This window comes from Microcebus murinus, chromosome 15 (assembly GCF_040939455.1).
Source record: "Microcebus murinus isolate Inina chromosome 15, M.murinus_Inina_mat1.0, whole genome shotgun sequence".
Lineage (NCBI taxonomy): Eukaryota > Metazoa > Chordata > Mammalia > Primates > Cheirogaleidae > Microcebus > Microcebus murinus.
Genome location: NC_134118.1, coordinates 27,421,653 through 27,437,712, shown reverse-complemented (window position 1 = coordinate 27,437,712; position 16,060 = coordinate 27,421,653). Strand labels below are relative to the sequence as shown.

General features: G+C 32.1%; 1 protein-coding gene across 5 annotated transcripts in view; it reads right to left on the bottom strand.

Moving 5' to 3' along the window:
* Window positions 1-16,060, bottom strand: part of MARCHF1 (membrane associated ring-CH-type finger 1) — a 726,479-nt gene that overhangs the window by 488,025 nt on the left and 222,394 nt on the right. For all 5 annotated transcript variants that reach the window (XM_076010552.1, XM_076010551.1, XM_012735576.3 and 2 more), the window contains exon 2: window positions 11,473-11,549. The gene's annotated coding sequence lies outside the window, so the exon portion shown is untranslated. The remainder of the gene's footprint in view (window positions 1-11,472; window positions 11,550-16,060) is intronic.

The window sequence follows — 16,060 nt, the reverse complement described above, 5'->3', positions numbered from 1 at the left end:
GATATGATCTTACATCTAGAAAACCCCAAACACTCCACCAAGAGACTCCTAGAATTGATAAATAAATTCAGCAAAGTCTCAGGCTACAAAATCAGTAGCATTATACACCAATAGCAGTCAAGCTGAGAGTCAAATCAGACTCAATACCATTCACATAGCCACAAAGAAAATAAAATACCTAGGAATATACTTAATCAAGGAGGTTAAAGATCTCTACAAAGAGAATAAGGAAACACTGAGGAAAGAAATTGCAGATGAGGCCGGGCGCGGTGGCTCACGCCTGTAATCCTAGCTCTCTGGGAGGCCGAGGCGGGCGGATTGCTCGAGGTCAGGAGTTCGAAACCAGCCTGAGCAAGAGCCAGACCCCGTCTCTACTATAAATAGAAAGAAATTAATTGGCCAACTAATATATATAGAAAAAATTAGCCGGGCATGGTGGCGCATGCCTGTAGTCCCAGCCACTTGGGAGGCTGAGGCAGAAGGATTGCTTGAGCCCAGGAGTTTGAGGTTGCTGTGAGCTAGGCTGATGCCACGGCACTCATTCTAGCCTAGGCAACAAAGCGAGACTCTGTCTCAAAAAAAAAAAAAAAAAAAAAGAAATTGCAGATGACACAGACAAATGGAAAAATATATCATGCTTATGAATTGGTAGAATCAACATTGTTAAAATGTCCATTCTTCCCAAAGTGATTTATAGATTCAATATGATCCCCATCAAAATACCAACATCGTATCTCACAGAGCTAGAAAAAATAATTCTATGCTTCATTTGAAACCAGAAAATAACTCCAATAGCCAAAGCAATCTTAAGCAAAAAGAACAAATCTGGAGGCATCACATTACCAGACTTCAAACTTTACTACAAGGTTAGAGTGACCAAAACATCATAGTACTCATGCAAAAATAGAGACACAGATCAATGGAACAGAACAGAGAACCCAGATATAAAACCATCCACATATGGCCAACTGCTCTTTGACAAAGCAGACAACAATATTCACTGGGGGGAAAAAAACCTATTCAATAAATGATGCTGGGAAAAACTGTACAGCCACATGCAGAAGACTGAAACAGGATAGTAATATAATGCCTGAAACCATAAGAATTCTAGAAGAAGAGGCTGGAAAATCTCTTCTAGACATGGGCCTCATCAAAGAATTTATGAAGAAGACACCAATAGCAATCACAGCAACAATAAAAATAAATAAATGAGATTTGATGAACTAAAAAGTTCTGCCTAGCTAAGGAAATAATCAGCAGAGCAAATAGACAACCTACAGAATGGGAGAAAATATTTTCAAACTTTATATCTGATAAAGGGCTAATTAACAGAATCTACAAAGAACTTGAGCAAATCATCAAGAAGAAAACAGCTCTATTAAAACGTGGGTAAAAGACATGAATAGAAGCTTTTCAAAAGAAGATAGACAAATGACCAATAAACATGAAAAAATGCTCAGCTTCACTAATCACCAGGGAAATGCAAATTAAAACCACAATGAGGTATCACCTTACCCCAGTTAGAATGGCTTTTCTTAAAAAGTCCAGAAACAACGATACTGGCATGGATGCAGAGAGAAAGGAATGCTTCTACACTGTTGGTGGGAGTGCAAATAAGTATAACCCCTATGGAAAACAGTGTGGAGATTCCTCAAAGCACTAAAAGTAGACCTACCATTGATCCAACAATTCCACTACTGGGTAGTTACCTAAAGGAAAAAAAGTCATTTTATCAAGAAGACACCTGCACTGGAATGTTTATTACAGCACAATTCACAATTGCAAAGAAGTGGAATCAATCCAAGTATCCATCAATTCATGAGTGGATTAAGAAAATGTGATATGAGTATACTATGGAATAAATCTCAGCCATGAATAAGGATTAATTAAGTCTTTTTGAAACAATTTGTATGGAAGTGTAGACCATTATCCAAAGTGAAGTATCTAAAGATGGTAAAACAAGCACCACATGTGCTTGCTATTAAATTGGAACTAAACGATGAGCACATATGTGCATGAACGGAAGTAAAGCTTAGTGGAAATCAAGCAGGGAGGAGAACAGAGGAAGAGAGGGGCAAAAACCTACCTAACAGGTATAATGAACACTGTCTGGATGATGGGCACACTTATAACCCTGATTTAAGCATAACAAAAGCAATCCATGTAACCAAAAACATTTGTACCCCTATAATATTTTGAAATAATAATAATAATAATTGTGCCTCTAGAACCCTTCTTCTTCCAAGGAATATGTAAGAATAGATATGCTTGAACAAAAATCATAAAAGAACCATAGTTAGAGAAAACACAACTAAAAAAAGGAATGTAATAAAGATTTGGTATTCTATACTAATATTTAATATTTTACTTTATACTCACATGACAATATTCATTTAATAAACTGTGCATTATTCTGAACCTCACTGCATGCAAAAAGAATCATTTTTATCCATAATACAAATGGAAATAAATTTATTTGAAAACACTTACTAATACTCAGAAGCCTAAATGGTGCTATTTTACTGTGCCTAAAGTGTGAGAAATCAGTGAGCCTTGATAGCAAGAAGGAAAACCCCAGGGAGCCTACTGACAATTTAGCGTTGCCAATTCTTGTCGTAATGTTAATTTTACTTTTCATAGAGAAGTACAGAAAGGCTGTTCATTATGATTAAGTCTTTAAAAAACTGTAGACATGTTAAAAAAATGTGAGGCTTATTATACTACAGACATCATTTAGTATGCAATACTAATCTCATAGCAGAGCATCTAGACCTCAGAAGTATTTCTTTGAACTTATTACCTTAAAAATAAGTATATTTTATTTTTACATTTTTTTTCTTTTTTTTTCTTTCAGCATATTATGGAGGTACAAATGTTAAGGTTATGTATATTGCCCATGCCCCTTCTCTCCCTCGAGTCAGAGCTTCAAGCGTGACCATCCCCCAAACGTTGAACATCTCACTCATTATGTTTGTATATACCCATCCTCTTCTCCCCACTCCCACCTGCCCCTGACACCTGATAAATGTTATTCCTATATATCCACTTAGGTGTTGATCAGTGAAACCAATTTGCTGGTGAGTACATGTGGTGCTTGTTTTTCCATTCTTGAGATACTTCACTTAGTAGAATGGGCTCCACCTCTATCCAGGAAAATACAAGGGGTGCTATATCACCGTTGTTTCTTAAAGCTGAATAGTACTCCATGGTATACATATACCACATTTTATTAATCCACTCATGTATTGATGGGCACTTGGGTTGTTTCCACAACTTTGCAATTGTGAATTGTGCTGCTATAAACATTTGAGTGCAGGTGTCTTTTTTGTAGTGTCATTTGATCTTTTGGGTAGATGCCCTGTAGCAGAACCACTGGATCAAATGGTAGATTCAGTTGTATCGCTTTAAGGTATCTCCATATTGCTTTCCACAGAGATTGAACTAATTTGCAGTCCCACCAGCAGCATAGGAGTATTCCTATCTCTCCGCATCCATGCCAACAAAAAATAAGTATATTTTAAAGATCCTGGTATAGATCTTTCACCAAGAAAGTTTGTGACTCCAAAGGAGAGCTTCTATCTTAGGATTTACAGATCAAATCTTCTTGTATCTATGAGGTCCATAAAGAGATTCAGATGTTTTGTGCATGTGAATGGGGAAAAATTTATGTCTTTATTTTAAATAGCCTCTAACAAAAAATTTATCATTTCTTGAATTCCTGAATTATGACCTAAGTCAACAAACCATAGTAGCATTAGCAATATCTATGACTTTTTTATCACATAAATTATTTTATATCATATCTTGGTTATCATTAATACCATAAACTATGATTTATACTCATTATAATTTCAAAATTATTATTATTCAGCAATGCCTAGGTCTTATTAATTATTGTAGTACCCCCATAATATGCTGAAATTTAAAAAAAATGTAAAAGTCTATTACATTGTCACATACAAAATTTCTCATGTTTTTGATAACTGCATTTCAGTGCAACTGATTATTTGTGTAATACCCTGTATTCGATTATATGTATTTAAACCATTAACAAGCATTCCAAGGAAGGATGCACATACTTCACCAGGATTCAAAATGGATTCATGGGGCAATGTGGTGACTCTGTAATGTGTCAACTGGGCTAGGATAAACTACATTTTCTAGAATCATCTTCCCTGGACGATTCTAATTAGGGTGGACCAAAAAGACATTTTTGTGAGATTTGAAATAACCTTGTTCTAAAACAAAATTTCAGATTATCATAAGATAATGATAATCATAAGGCCATTAAATTAGCTGACATTTATTCTAATTTAAAAGTAATCATTGGCTGAATTATGTAATCATTGCCTGAATTATGTAGTAATCATTATGTAGTATTTTATGGTTATGAGAATGTATTCAGATCAGCTTCACTATAAAGCAATTTAATCATATATTTTTATTTAGCACATCACAAATCTAAATGATTCCAGGCCAAGTATATTAGGAAGACAATCCTGAAAGAAAGAGCAGAAAAGATTACCAGGAAGTGTTTATTCCAAATGGTGAGAAAAAATTATTGAAGACAAGCTCTAAAATGTCATGACTCAATTCAAGGAGATAGTTTAATTCTGCTTTTCTTAAGTTCATGCTACACTTCAGCCTCATTCTGTGGTGTGATATTCAGCCTTATACTTCAGTGATTTGTTATGCCATCACACAAGTGAGAAAATAATATCACCAATAAATGGGGATGTATTTCCAGCCATTGTAAGAAAAAAAATGGAGATCTTTGCTTGATCTATTTAATCATAGAAGAATGATGTGCTCAGATCAGATCAAGGACCCTTGAATGTGACATGAAAATTCTCTTGATTGACTTTGTGCAAGGATTGTGCCTGACCATTTATGTGTCTAACTCTTGTCTGACAAAGAATATGACTAGTAATGCAGTTAGGCACATGACCATTTTTAGTTTCAGACTAAAAAAACTAAGGAACTGCTTAAATTAACCAAAGGAAAAGCCCAAGTAAGTGGCTCGATTTTCCCTCTTTGGCTTCAAAGAATTTTCTTCACCATTGCAAAGCAGAGAAGATTACCTAATGTAGATATATCATTTGAAATATGACCAATTTTGCATTTGTGGGAAGAGGCATCAAACCACAGTCCTGCATTTGCCATCATCAATAATGCTTTAATTCACAATGTCTTCAAGATAGAGCAGGAAGATTGAAATTCTCAACAGTGTAAATAAAAGTTCTGACTTTTAGAAGGTGCTCAATCAACAGGAGACCCAGAGAATAGCAAAGGTGGAATACAAACTGAAGTTAGAATATTTCAGCATAGTTGAGACTATATGGAAAAATACCATATCTGTCTACCTGATACTTTTTCATTTTCTGTAATTTTATAGATTTTTTTTGTCAAAACATCTTCCATGTTGATAATGACCTCACTGAAATAAAACCAGTCGGAGATAAACTCTATTTCTTGGAAAAGTCTCTCTCATTGTCTCAGATAAGTTTTACATAAGCTACTCTAACAGGACTGATTACCTGAGGCATATCAAGAAGCAATGATGTATAAAAGCTTTTTCAATATCAAATTCAAGGCCGGGCGCTGTGGCTCACGCCTGTAATCCTAGCTCTTGGGAGGCCGAGGCGGGCGGATTGCTCAAGGTCAGGAGTTCAAAACCAGCCTGAGCAAGAGCGAGACCCCGTCTCTACTATAAATAGAAAGAAATTAATTGGCCAACTGATATATATATATATAAAATTAGCCGGGCATGGTGGCGCATGCCTGTAGTCCCAGCTACCCGGGAGGCTGAGGCAGAAGGATCACTCGAGCCCAGGAGTTTGAGGTTGCTGTGAGCTAGGCTGACGCCATGGCACTCACTCTAGCCTGGGCAACAAAGCGAGACTCTGTCTCAAAAAAAAAAAAAAATATCAAATTCAGAGCAGGACAAAGGTGAATTCATTAATATGAATGCTAAGACAAATTAAATAAAAAGTCACAGTTGTTAATTATGCTGGAAAAACAAATTAGAGTTTGCCATACTTAAAATCTTTTTTCAATAAAAAAATTATTCAAAAGGAAGTTTTGTTAATATCCTCCAAAGTCATTATATATATAATTTTTTAAAAAGCTATAAAAATGGAGAACATAATGCTTTTTAATTTTGTTATATTTTCTATCATGGATGCTCAAGGAAGCAATTAATAGTAATTATGAACAAAGAAGAAGAAATAAGTATATCTCTTTTAATCAGCAAAGGATATTTCTGCAGTTCATGAAATGAAATAATGGATAAACTTATTTTTATTTTGGTAACTGATACTATATTGATCTCTATTCTATACATGAATTTCTAATTGAAGAGAAACTGTGATTTTTCTTTAGCGACTTCTAATGTTTACACCTGTTAATTCATACTTATGTTACATAACAATTTTTTTGCCCATTCAGAGGTGGTAGGAGCTTTACTTTAAATAACAAAACTGCCATAACTCCCTAGTGTAGAACACAGGGTTACAAAAAAAGAAGGAAAAAAAAAGAACAGGGGAAATGTGCAAATTTTCCATGAATCTACTTGGAAACAATGTTCAGGTGGCAGATTCATCACAATATAGTTGCAAGCAAATTAAACCCGTTAAGAGAGTCAACATAAGGTTTTACTGTGTTGGTGATATGTAGTATATCTCCAAGATCTATCAAGATCTTTTAGACAAAGATATACAAAACTTTTAGGTATTCTTTTAGCATTCCCTTAAGCATTTAGAGTTCCCTCTAGACAAAAAGTTTTCATCCTACATACAGGTACTTCTGGTGATGGCCACCAACATATGCTATAAAATGTGTTGCCTAAATAAATAAAATCATAGCCTTCATCTTTCACAATAAAATGTCTTTAATTTCAATATAGCTGATATCTATAGCATAGAGGTGCTCCTTCAGTCATGAATGAAAAATTCCTGCTTTTCCCATACTCATTAAAGCTCATTTATGAGTCATCTGCCATAAAACTCTTATCTTAAGCCTGCTGGAGACAGTTGATATTCAAGATAATTATCTAAGAAATAAGCTGCCAACCATTTACTCTTCAAGACTCTTCAGACTTTTTCCCTATGCCTCCAGATAATCAGAAAGCTGTCATAATCACTTTGTTTCTTGGAGTAATTTCATTTAAATTTCATTCAGGGTGTCTATCAATGGCTGACACAAGAAACAACCATATTCAGAAGATCTTTGCCATCGTTTACAGGTTGCTATTGAGAATACAGGCCGTTCCGTTGCTTGAAGGTAGCATCTTCATAGCATGAGAGGGAGAAAAGTGCTTCTCTTGATGAACTGCTATCTTTTCTTTTAGACAAGATGAATCTAACAAACTCAAAGCTATATACTGAAATGCTATAGCTTTCTCCTACACATTTGTTTGTTTTATTTCAGTATAAACAATCCCCTATCCAATTTTGTACTTTGCTTCGTTAGCACATATCAGTGGGTTTTAGCTCACAGTATGCATTTTCTTGTCAAGCACCACAAATGACGTTTGGATTAGACGATATTTAACAACATTTAAACAACATGGTGACATATGGAAAAGACATAATGGTAAAATAGATGTAAAATAAATTATAAGATATTATGCTCTATTGCTGAAATCATTGCTATTAATTCTAGTCTATTACAACTACCTGCTGGGGCCCCAAAAGTGTGCATATGCACAAATATCGCTGATCTTCATAACCATTACTAATAAATATTTTTATTCTAAATTATTCTTCACTGACACTTAAAAAAGGATTAAATTATTTTTCTTTTTTTACTTCAACTTCTCTGTACTGTATAGTAACGGTACAGAATGAAAACAAAAACAAATGAACCATTGATTTACTATCAAAACGTCAATAATATAAAAAACAAAAAGAATGGGTTTTATATAAAAATGTGAGTCGAGATAAGGGAACCCTTACAAAATAAATTCAGGATGTTTCAAAAATTGGAAAATCCCATCATTTATACAAGTTGGCCCTTCCACCCTTTTCATCCTCTTAATATTTATATTTCTAGCCATCATGTATTTTTCCAGTTGTTCAGAGTCAGAAATTTGGCATGGTCTTTGATTTCTTTTGCCTTTCTCCCCCATGTCAATTATTCGGGAATTGATAGGATAGCATTTTGTGGAGATATCTCTTGTGACTGTCTCTCACACTGAATAAAGTATAGGCTGCCCAGAGTGGAAACTTTATTTCCTTAGCTCTGTTTCCCACTATTAATTTGATAAAATTCTCTCTTCAATATCTTTAAAGTTGGTATGTATCATATACTAAGTAAATTCCTAACCTGCTGTTCTCATTTTATTCCATCTGTAATAATATTCCCTTACTATCCAAGTTTTACTTATATTTCATGTTCAAAATTTAATTACACTGATTCTCTGAATAATTGTAGCACTTTAGTAATTAATTGATGATTTTTAATACACCTGTTTGAATATACATATGACATACAAAAGATAGACTTAAGTTGTGGGACATGAGAGAGTTTTAATATATTCTGCCATTTTTTATTACTTTGATCCTATATTTAATTTTTATATAAATGATTTTCCTCCACAATGAGATTGTAGGAATATAGAAGCAGTGATCATATTTTGTCCCTTGCCCTTTTTTTATTCCACACAGTTCTTGGCTTATATATTCATTTGATTGAATTTCTTAAATTAAAAAAAAAGCTTAAAAAATATATAATTTTGATTTTATCTTTACTGTTTTTCTGGAAAAAGGAAGTATATTTAAAAATTGGCATAAGCCAGAAGATAGAGCTATTTCTAAGGTAAAATTATTTGTTGTCTAAAATACTAGAAAAAATAGACTCATGATGGGCATTACTTTTTGAAGTATAATTTTCTCTTAAGAGAATGACAATAATGAACAGCAAAAGGATAGCTCTGACTTTTTTTAATGCTCATTAAAACATTTGTTTAGATAAAATTAGCGTAGCTCCCAGAGCAGGTCTATTTTGATCACCCCTTAAACCTTTAGAGAAAACTATACTAATTCTCCATTAGGAACTGGACAATTATTCATCTGGGACCATTGCTGAGCAGGAGATGTTTTGCTAAACAGATTACTTCCCCCTCTGTGTGGTTTCAAAACAGCGAAACCAATGTTAATTAAAACAATGAAGTTAATAAACTATTTACAGAATGTAAAACAGTAACTATTTTGTGATCATATAATCCTACGTTTGGAAGATTTCATGTTAGATTCATCAGCACTTCCCCCCCCCAGATAGTCCCTTTAAGAGTAGATCTGTTTTACTTTTAAAAAGGTCTTTCAAAAGAAGGGATTTTCAAGTTTCTATCTTCAGTCACTCCTGTGCTTAAAGACTCTCACAGCTTGGAAATATATGGTGATAACAGTTCACGTTTACTATATATATTTTTTAATCAATACAAAATAAAGAATAGGCCACCTTGTCTATAAGATCTCTGCATATTCTGCTATTCTACAATATCTCTGCATATACAGTACCTGAAGAATAATATTTAGTTATTATGTTTTCTTTTTTCAAATGGAATCATTCTATTTCCCTAATTTTTTTTTTATCAGAGATACTGTTACTGGAAATTTTTAATCACAATTGTTATTTCTCTCTGCACAGTTTGTACATATTCCAGGTTCTTCACTAGCTGACCTGACCACAAGTAATCAAAAAGATTATGACCAAAGCCACAAAAACATTTATTCCTAACCCTTAAAAATCTTTCTTGGATTTTACTAAACTCTAACACACCTCCATGGTACCCAATTTGTGTTTCTTAGACCTATAGAGCCTGGATGTAGTAAAGAGGAAGCAGGAGATTGTTGTGAAATCCTAATAGAAAATGTATATTCACCACTGATAAAACTACACAGGTCAAATGTAACACTGTATTTCCATGCCATTTTCATACACAAAGCTTAATACATTGAACATTCAACAAATGCTTCCTATTAAGGTAAAACTATAAAATCATTTTAATGTTGCTGCTATTCTACAATCAAAAAAGCTTATTAGAGTTTAAGAAATATATGTATACATGGGAGATAAATAATTATTTAATAAAAAGTAGAGAATTTATTTTTTTATTACTAAGTGTAATTTTTTAGGGGAAAAATTCCATGGTTTCTTTGGAAAAAATAATAATTTAAATGGAAAGCCCTTGAAAAAAAATGAAACCATTGGGCTATAGTTTAAATTTAAGATGAAGATTTTTTTTTAAATCTTCTACATAATCCTAATTGTTCTCCAGGACATACGCTCATATTTGTCTTTACAAAATTCCCCCTCTTTATGCAATTTTCCATTAATTTCAAGATCTTTTTGAACTGATTTATGCCTTCTAAACCACTGGATATGTTTGTAAAATCTGTTCTAAGATTTAAGTGTGCTCTTTGTGTTACCATACTGATCACTTAAGTTGTTCAAAAATACTAGGGTAACAAAAATACCCCAATGATGAGCACTTGGAATGACTATCGTGCCACTGAAATCAGATCTTTAGATATATCTTTTCATCTAGTTGACTCCCCCATCCATTTATTATGAGGGAATGTAGCATAAATTTTTCTCTTGTTTAGTGGAAATAGTCTGCCTGAATGAAAAGCAAAAACAAAAAATTGTTGGAAATGTCAAAATAAATGACATGCATCACATTCTTTCAAGCTACAGAGTCTGTCATAGAAAACTAATCAGGGGCAAAGGGACTATTTAATCTCAATATCAGAAGGCAAACTGTAAAAGAGGGGAAATCTATTTGCTTTGCATATGTTTCAGAAACTGTGAAACAGCAAAATCTCAACTTTGAGATAATCAGAAGGGTTGTAAATTTGAAGATTCAGGAAACATTTGCTTTAATGTCATTCACCACTCTCTACATAATAGTATTTGCTTTGTGTCATGTGAAATAAAAGAGTGTTAGAGTCTAATGCATCAGAGTCACATAGTGCATATCTCATCATGATGAATATTATAATCCTTCAGTGTAAAATCTATATATTAATAATAAGATAAACTCACTCTGTATCATAAAGATGGTCAGAATTTAGCTACCTTCATGAGGCCACATGGGCAGTTTCTACAGATAATATCAAATGGATTTGTTCACTGGAACATGGAACATTATAATTACCAATATATTTGCCCAGGCCAAGTTGGTATTACTGACTCACTGACTCTTTAAACTATCTCACCAACTGATAAGGTTCTTATCACAAGTCATTAAAATTATTGGCTAATAGATACAAAGAAACAGTTAATCTAAAAAAGAAATGCCTTTTCATTATTCATTGAAACTGAATAAAATTAAGGTAAAACAAAGTTTGAAAAAAATAAAATCAATTAAATCTTCCATTAATACAAAATTAAACTCTAATTCCAAATGAAAAAGGCAGTTCTCTGTGGCAGAAAGTCCTTTTTATCTAAGATAGAAATAGATGAACTTACGAAATATGGCAGTGTCTTGTTTAATCACAGCAGGATAACTGAGTATATTCTCTCAGAATTCTTCCTTGGTACATTTCCTGAAAAAGAAAATTAAAATAAATAAACTTAGTGGCTGAGTTTTAAAAAAATGCCCATAAGAAAAATATGGTTTGTATAATGGAAAGACCACACAAATATTGTACAAAGTGTTGTAAATAGTCTTTAAAATATAACATAAAGTGTTTCTAAATTCATTTCTGCCAATATTCAAATCATAGGAAAGAATTTACACCAATTTCTATATGGTTCCAAAATGTCAACACTCTTCAGTAAATTAAGAAGGAGTCAACTGAACTTTTACTTTCTAATGAAGAATTGAAAGAGGATCTCTTCTGGTGTAAGTTAGGGAGGGCTGTGTGTGCTGCTGAACAATACTAGACTCTCTGGGACAGCTCCAAAGACAAAGAACAAACCCCCAAAACCAAACTAAAATATCTGGCTTCAGTGTGATGCAGTTGTCTCATAAAGATATGGTCTGCATATGATGGAATGTTTTTAATATAATGAGGATGAGTAAAAAGATGAAGTGCTCAAAGGATAAGAAAAAGAACATTTGTGTGAAGCTAAGCAACAGCTTCACTTTGGGATCCTTACATATTTTAAGGAGCATATCAAAAGGAAATATTCACAAGCTATGTTCTTCACTACTTCTATTATCTCTATGTATATTAAAAATTCACTATTCTACCTTTTATTTGTTTTAGGATTCACTCCAATAAAAGGCATTCATGGCTGCAATATTGAATTTCCTATGTTTAGTTGAAAGGGCTAAGAATACCAGTTGTCTCTGCAATGAATTAGCATCAATATCTTAGAATCTCTTCCTATTCTTTTTCACATGTAGAACAATCACAAGGAGGTATTTTAACAAACTGAACTATAGAGGATACAATTGATCATTTTTTAAAAAGAATATACAGTAGCTTTGTAGTGGCAAAGAAAATATGAAATTTTTATATCAGAGTTATATCTGTTTATGGAATCAATGTGCATGGAGGTAAAGCAGAGATTGTATAATAATTAGTTAAAATGAGCTTGCCTATAGAATTAATAAGTTGATTTATAAAAGTCAACTGTTAACATTGTGAGTTAACATTGTAACATTGTAACTGTTAACATTGTAACAGTTCCCATATGGGAACACATTGTAACCATATGGGGAGGAAAAACTAAATTCAATTTATATAGAACAAATTAAAAATCACACAAATCAGAGAAACAACAAAAACAAGAATAAAAAATACTTCCACAAGAAGAGAATACATTGCATAGAGCTATGAGAATTTCTATTAATTCTTAAAGGATTAGCATACAATTTTAAAAATAGGTTATTGTTATTTTTATTTTGGCTAAATAATTTTTAATAAATTGTGTTTTCAAAATACTGAAATAAATTAAATATTAGCAATCAAATACCCATTAAATAATTGCAAATGGGTTCTTTTACAAATTAAAGAATAATACCCTTCCTTGGCTCAGGCCAGTTAAGCCACTATTATCCAACTTTAACTATAACCACCTTCAGTTTTGCTTAAATTCAATTGAATAACTTGATAATTTTCTATGTTTCAAAAGATCTCACTTTTACAGATTATATAATTTAAGTGAAATTTAGATATTAAAATCTGAGTTCCAAATGCAAAATATTGTGAAATATCAATGGGTTTATTAGCGTTATGAAAACAAACAGAGACAACAAATTGTGCAAACCTGATATTGTCATCAGTTGAGTGAGAAATACAAGGATTGCACATTTTATTGCTTCATCATTTTAGGTTCTTCAATTGGCCTTTTGAAGCTTAATAAACTTGATGCTTTCTCTCTACATGTGTAGCTGTCCAATATTAACTTCCTCTTATGTAATTATGGCATGACAGACTACACAGGAAAGAAGGGAGAAATAAAAGGAAGGAGAGAGGGAGAGAGGAAGAAAGGGAAAAAGAAGATGCTTGCTTACATAAGGAGCTATGTATCTGGGGAAAGGATGATGTTTGAGACTAAACCGTGGTCACCACCAGTGTTCTTATACATTTGGGGATTTAGTGACGTAGGTGCCAAAAATCTCCCTCTATGAATGACTGAGGAGAATCCTGAGAGATAGTTAAGTTAATAGAGAATTGTATAGATAAATTTATCCCAGAAAGAAATTATTCAGGCAGGAGTAGGGAGCATGTCAAAATTTAAGCAACAGATGGTACTTAATGGTTAGATTATGAGATTTATCTTTCAGCCCAATTTCCCATGATTCTGCAGATTCTTTTGGAAAGTGCAAGAATGTAAATAAAAAGTGAAGTTCTTTCACCGAAAACGCTGGACAGCTTTGAATATTTGGATTGGGCACAACACATCTAAGGGTGCCTTACTCAATTTTAAAGAATTTTTTTATTTTTATATTTTTAATACAACTATTGAATCCAAAAATAGGTAACTTGCATATTTATTATGACAAACTTCTACTAGAAGGGATAAAGTGTTCCATTATAGTAGGGCCCATATACATCATTCCACTTGGGCTTACAAAGAAAGAACAAGCTTAATAAACTAAAGATTTGATAATCAAAAAACAGTATTGATTTAATAATATATATGATCATCTGTGCTTCTGAACAAGTAGCTAAGTTTCAAACTGATCTTTCTATCTATTGATAAATCAGTTGATCAACCTATCTAATCTATTGTTGTATGTATATACACATATATGTATATATATCCATAAAAACTAAAAACAGCTCTCAGTATTGATGCACTGGCTATATTTAATATAATTTTATTACAATCCACATTGTCTATTTTTTGTTTACTGTAACAAAAAGTTTGCTGAGTTTCCTATTTAAGTTAAAGATGTTTCCAGTATAATACAAATCATTATGTAAATGCTATTATTAATTATCCATTAATAATCAAAAAATAAGTATTAATATAGATGTAAATTAGAGATTACTATATAATGATATACTCATTATATCACAGGAATTGCCAATTTTTAATGTGGAAATTTGGTCAGTAGAAAATTAAATGATGTCCTTAAAATGTACTGTTTTCCCCAGTACATGCATTGTATTCTATCATATTATGTTATATTTTGTTATTTTTCCTAAGTATTAGAAATATAATAAAATTTACAATAAAATTATCATAAGACAATTATTGAAACAGGCTTATTTTATTATAATAAATATTATTAATATACGAAAACAAAAAGTGGGAAATTTTATACATATATACAGGAATAAAATTTTTGGAACATTGAAAAAATGTTGGAGAATGCAGATTAAATAAATAAAAGTGAAGGCAGAGGAAAAGACCTCAGAGCTATTAGTTCCAGCAGAATATAACACAAATCATCACAGATGAACAGGATATAAAATTATCTCCTACCTCCCTGTAAACGACTACTGACTTTCAAGAAAATCTAACAGAGAAAAAAATTCCCCAAGAATCCATCAAACCAAATATGTTTCCTCACAATCCCAGAATGTGTACATGTTTTTAAATATTCAGCAATGAGCCAGTCTTGCTAATATTACTCATCTTATATAAGAAAATTTAACTTAACAAAAGAGAGAAAGAAGGAAGTTTTGGGGTACTTATTATATTCTAACTTTTTTTCCAAATGAAAAAACCATACATTCTGGTTACTCCATGCAAAGGATCTTGTATTTAATCTGAATTTATTCAAGGTTGAAAAACATCAACCAATATTTGAGAATGGGCAATAGTCAATCATGAGCAGTAAGTAAACGTGAATAAAGTGAACTAGACAGAAATCACAATGTTAGGTATTTAAATTTAAAATCTAATTTGGAAAAATCAATTACTATTTTTGTTAAAGAACAAAGACTAAATGAAAAGAAGAGATGACATTCTGTTGTTGAGCATATGATATACATAATTTTGGTTTTGGCAAGGCAAATGTGTTCAGAAGATCATCCAAGAAAGTTTATGAAAGTGATAATGGAAATTTTCTGCATTTGGCAGAGACCATAGTAAAACTTGATAATATTGTGAAAGAATATTTATTCAGGCTGTAAACATTGGCATCAAGTAATATTACACATCACTTAAGAAATTATATACAAAACTGAATAGATTTATTGCAGAAACAAGTCAAGTAATTTTGAAGAAAAAATGCTAAATGTTACACAATTATTTTAGGTACAGCTCATAATGTAAGTTTGGTATAACAAATTATAATTATTGTGAATCTGATAATTCAAACTTTTTAATATTTTATACAAACACTTCTGAGGAAATTTTCCAAGAGATAACACAATGAGAAATAATTTTATATAGATTATTAAAATTCAGAATCTAAGAAAAAATGATTCAGGGCTTCAAAGATTTCATAGCTCCCACAGATATATACAGAAAACATAATAAATTGCAATAGAAGGTACTTAAAAGGAAATTCTAAGAAATTCTAAACATTTAATTTTTCTATCCAGATCATGAATACTTAATAGGAGAGCAAAAATTTATTTGGACATCACTGATTTTGTTTTTTGGTGATTAAAATCCATATAAATTATCTTGGCTTCATTAAACTTCA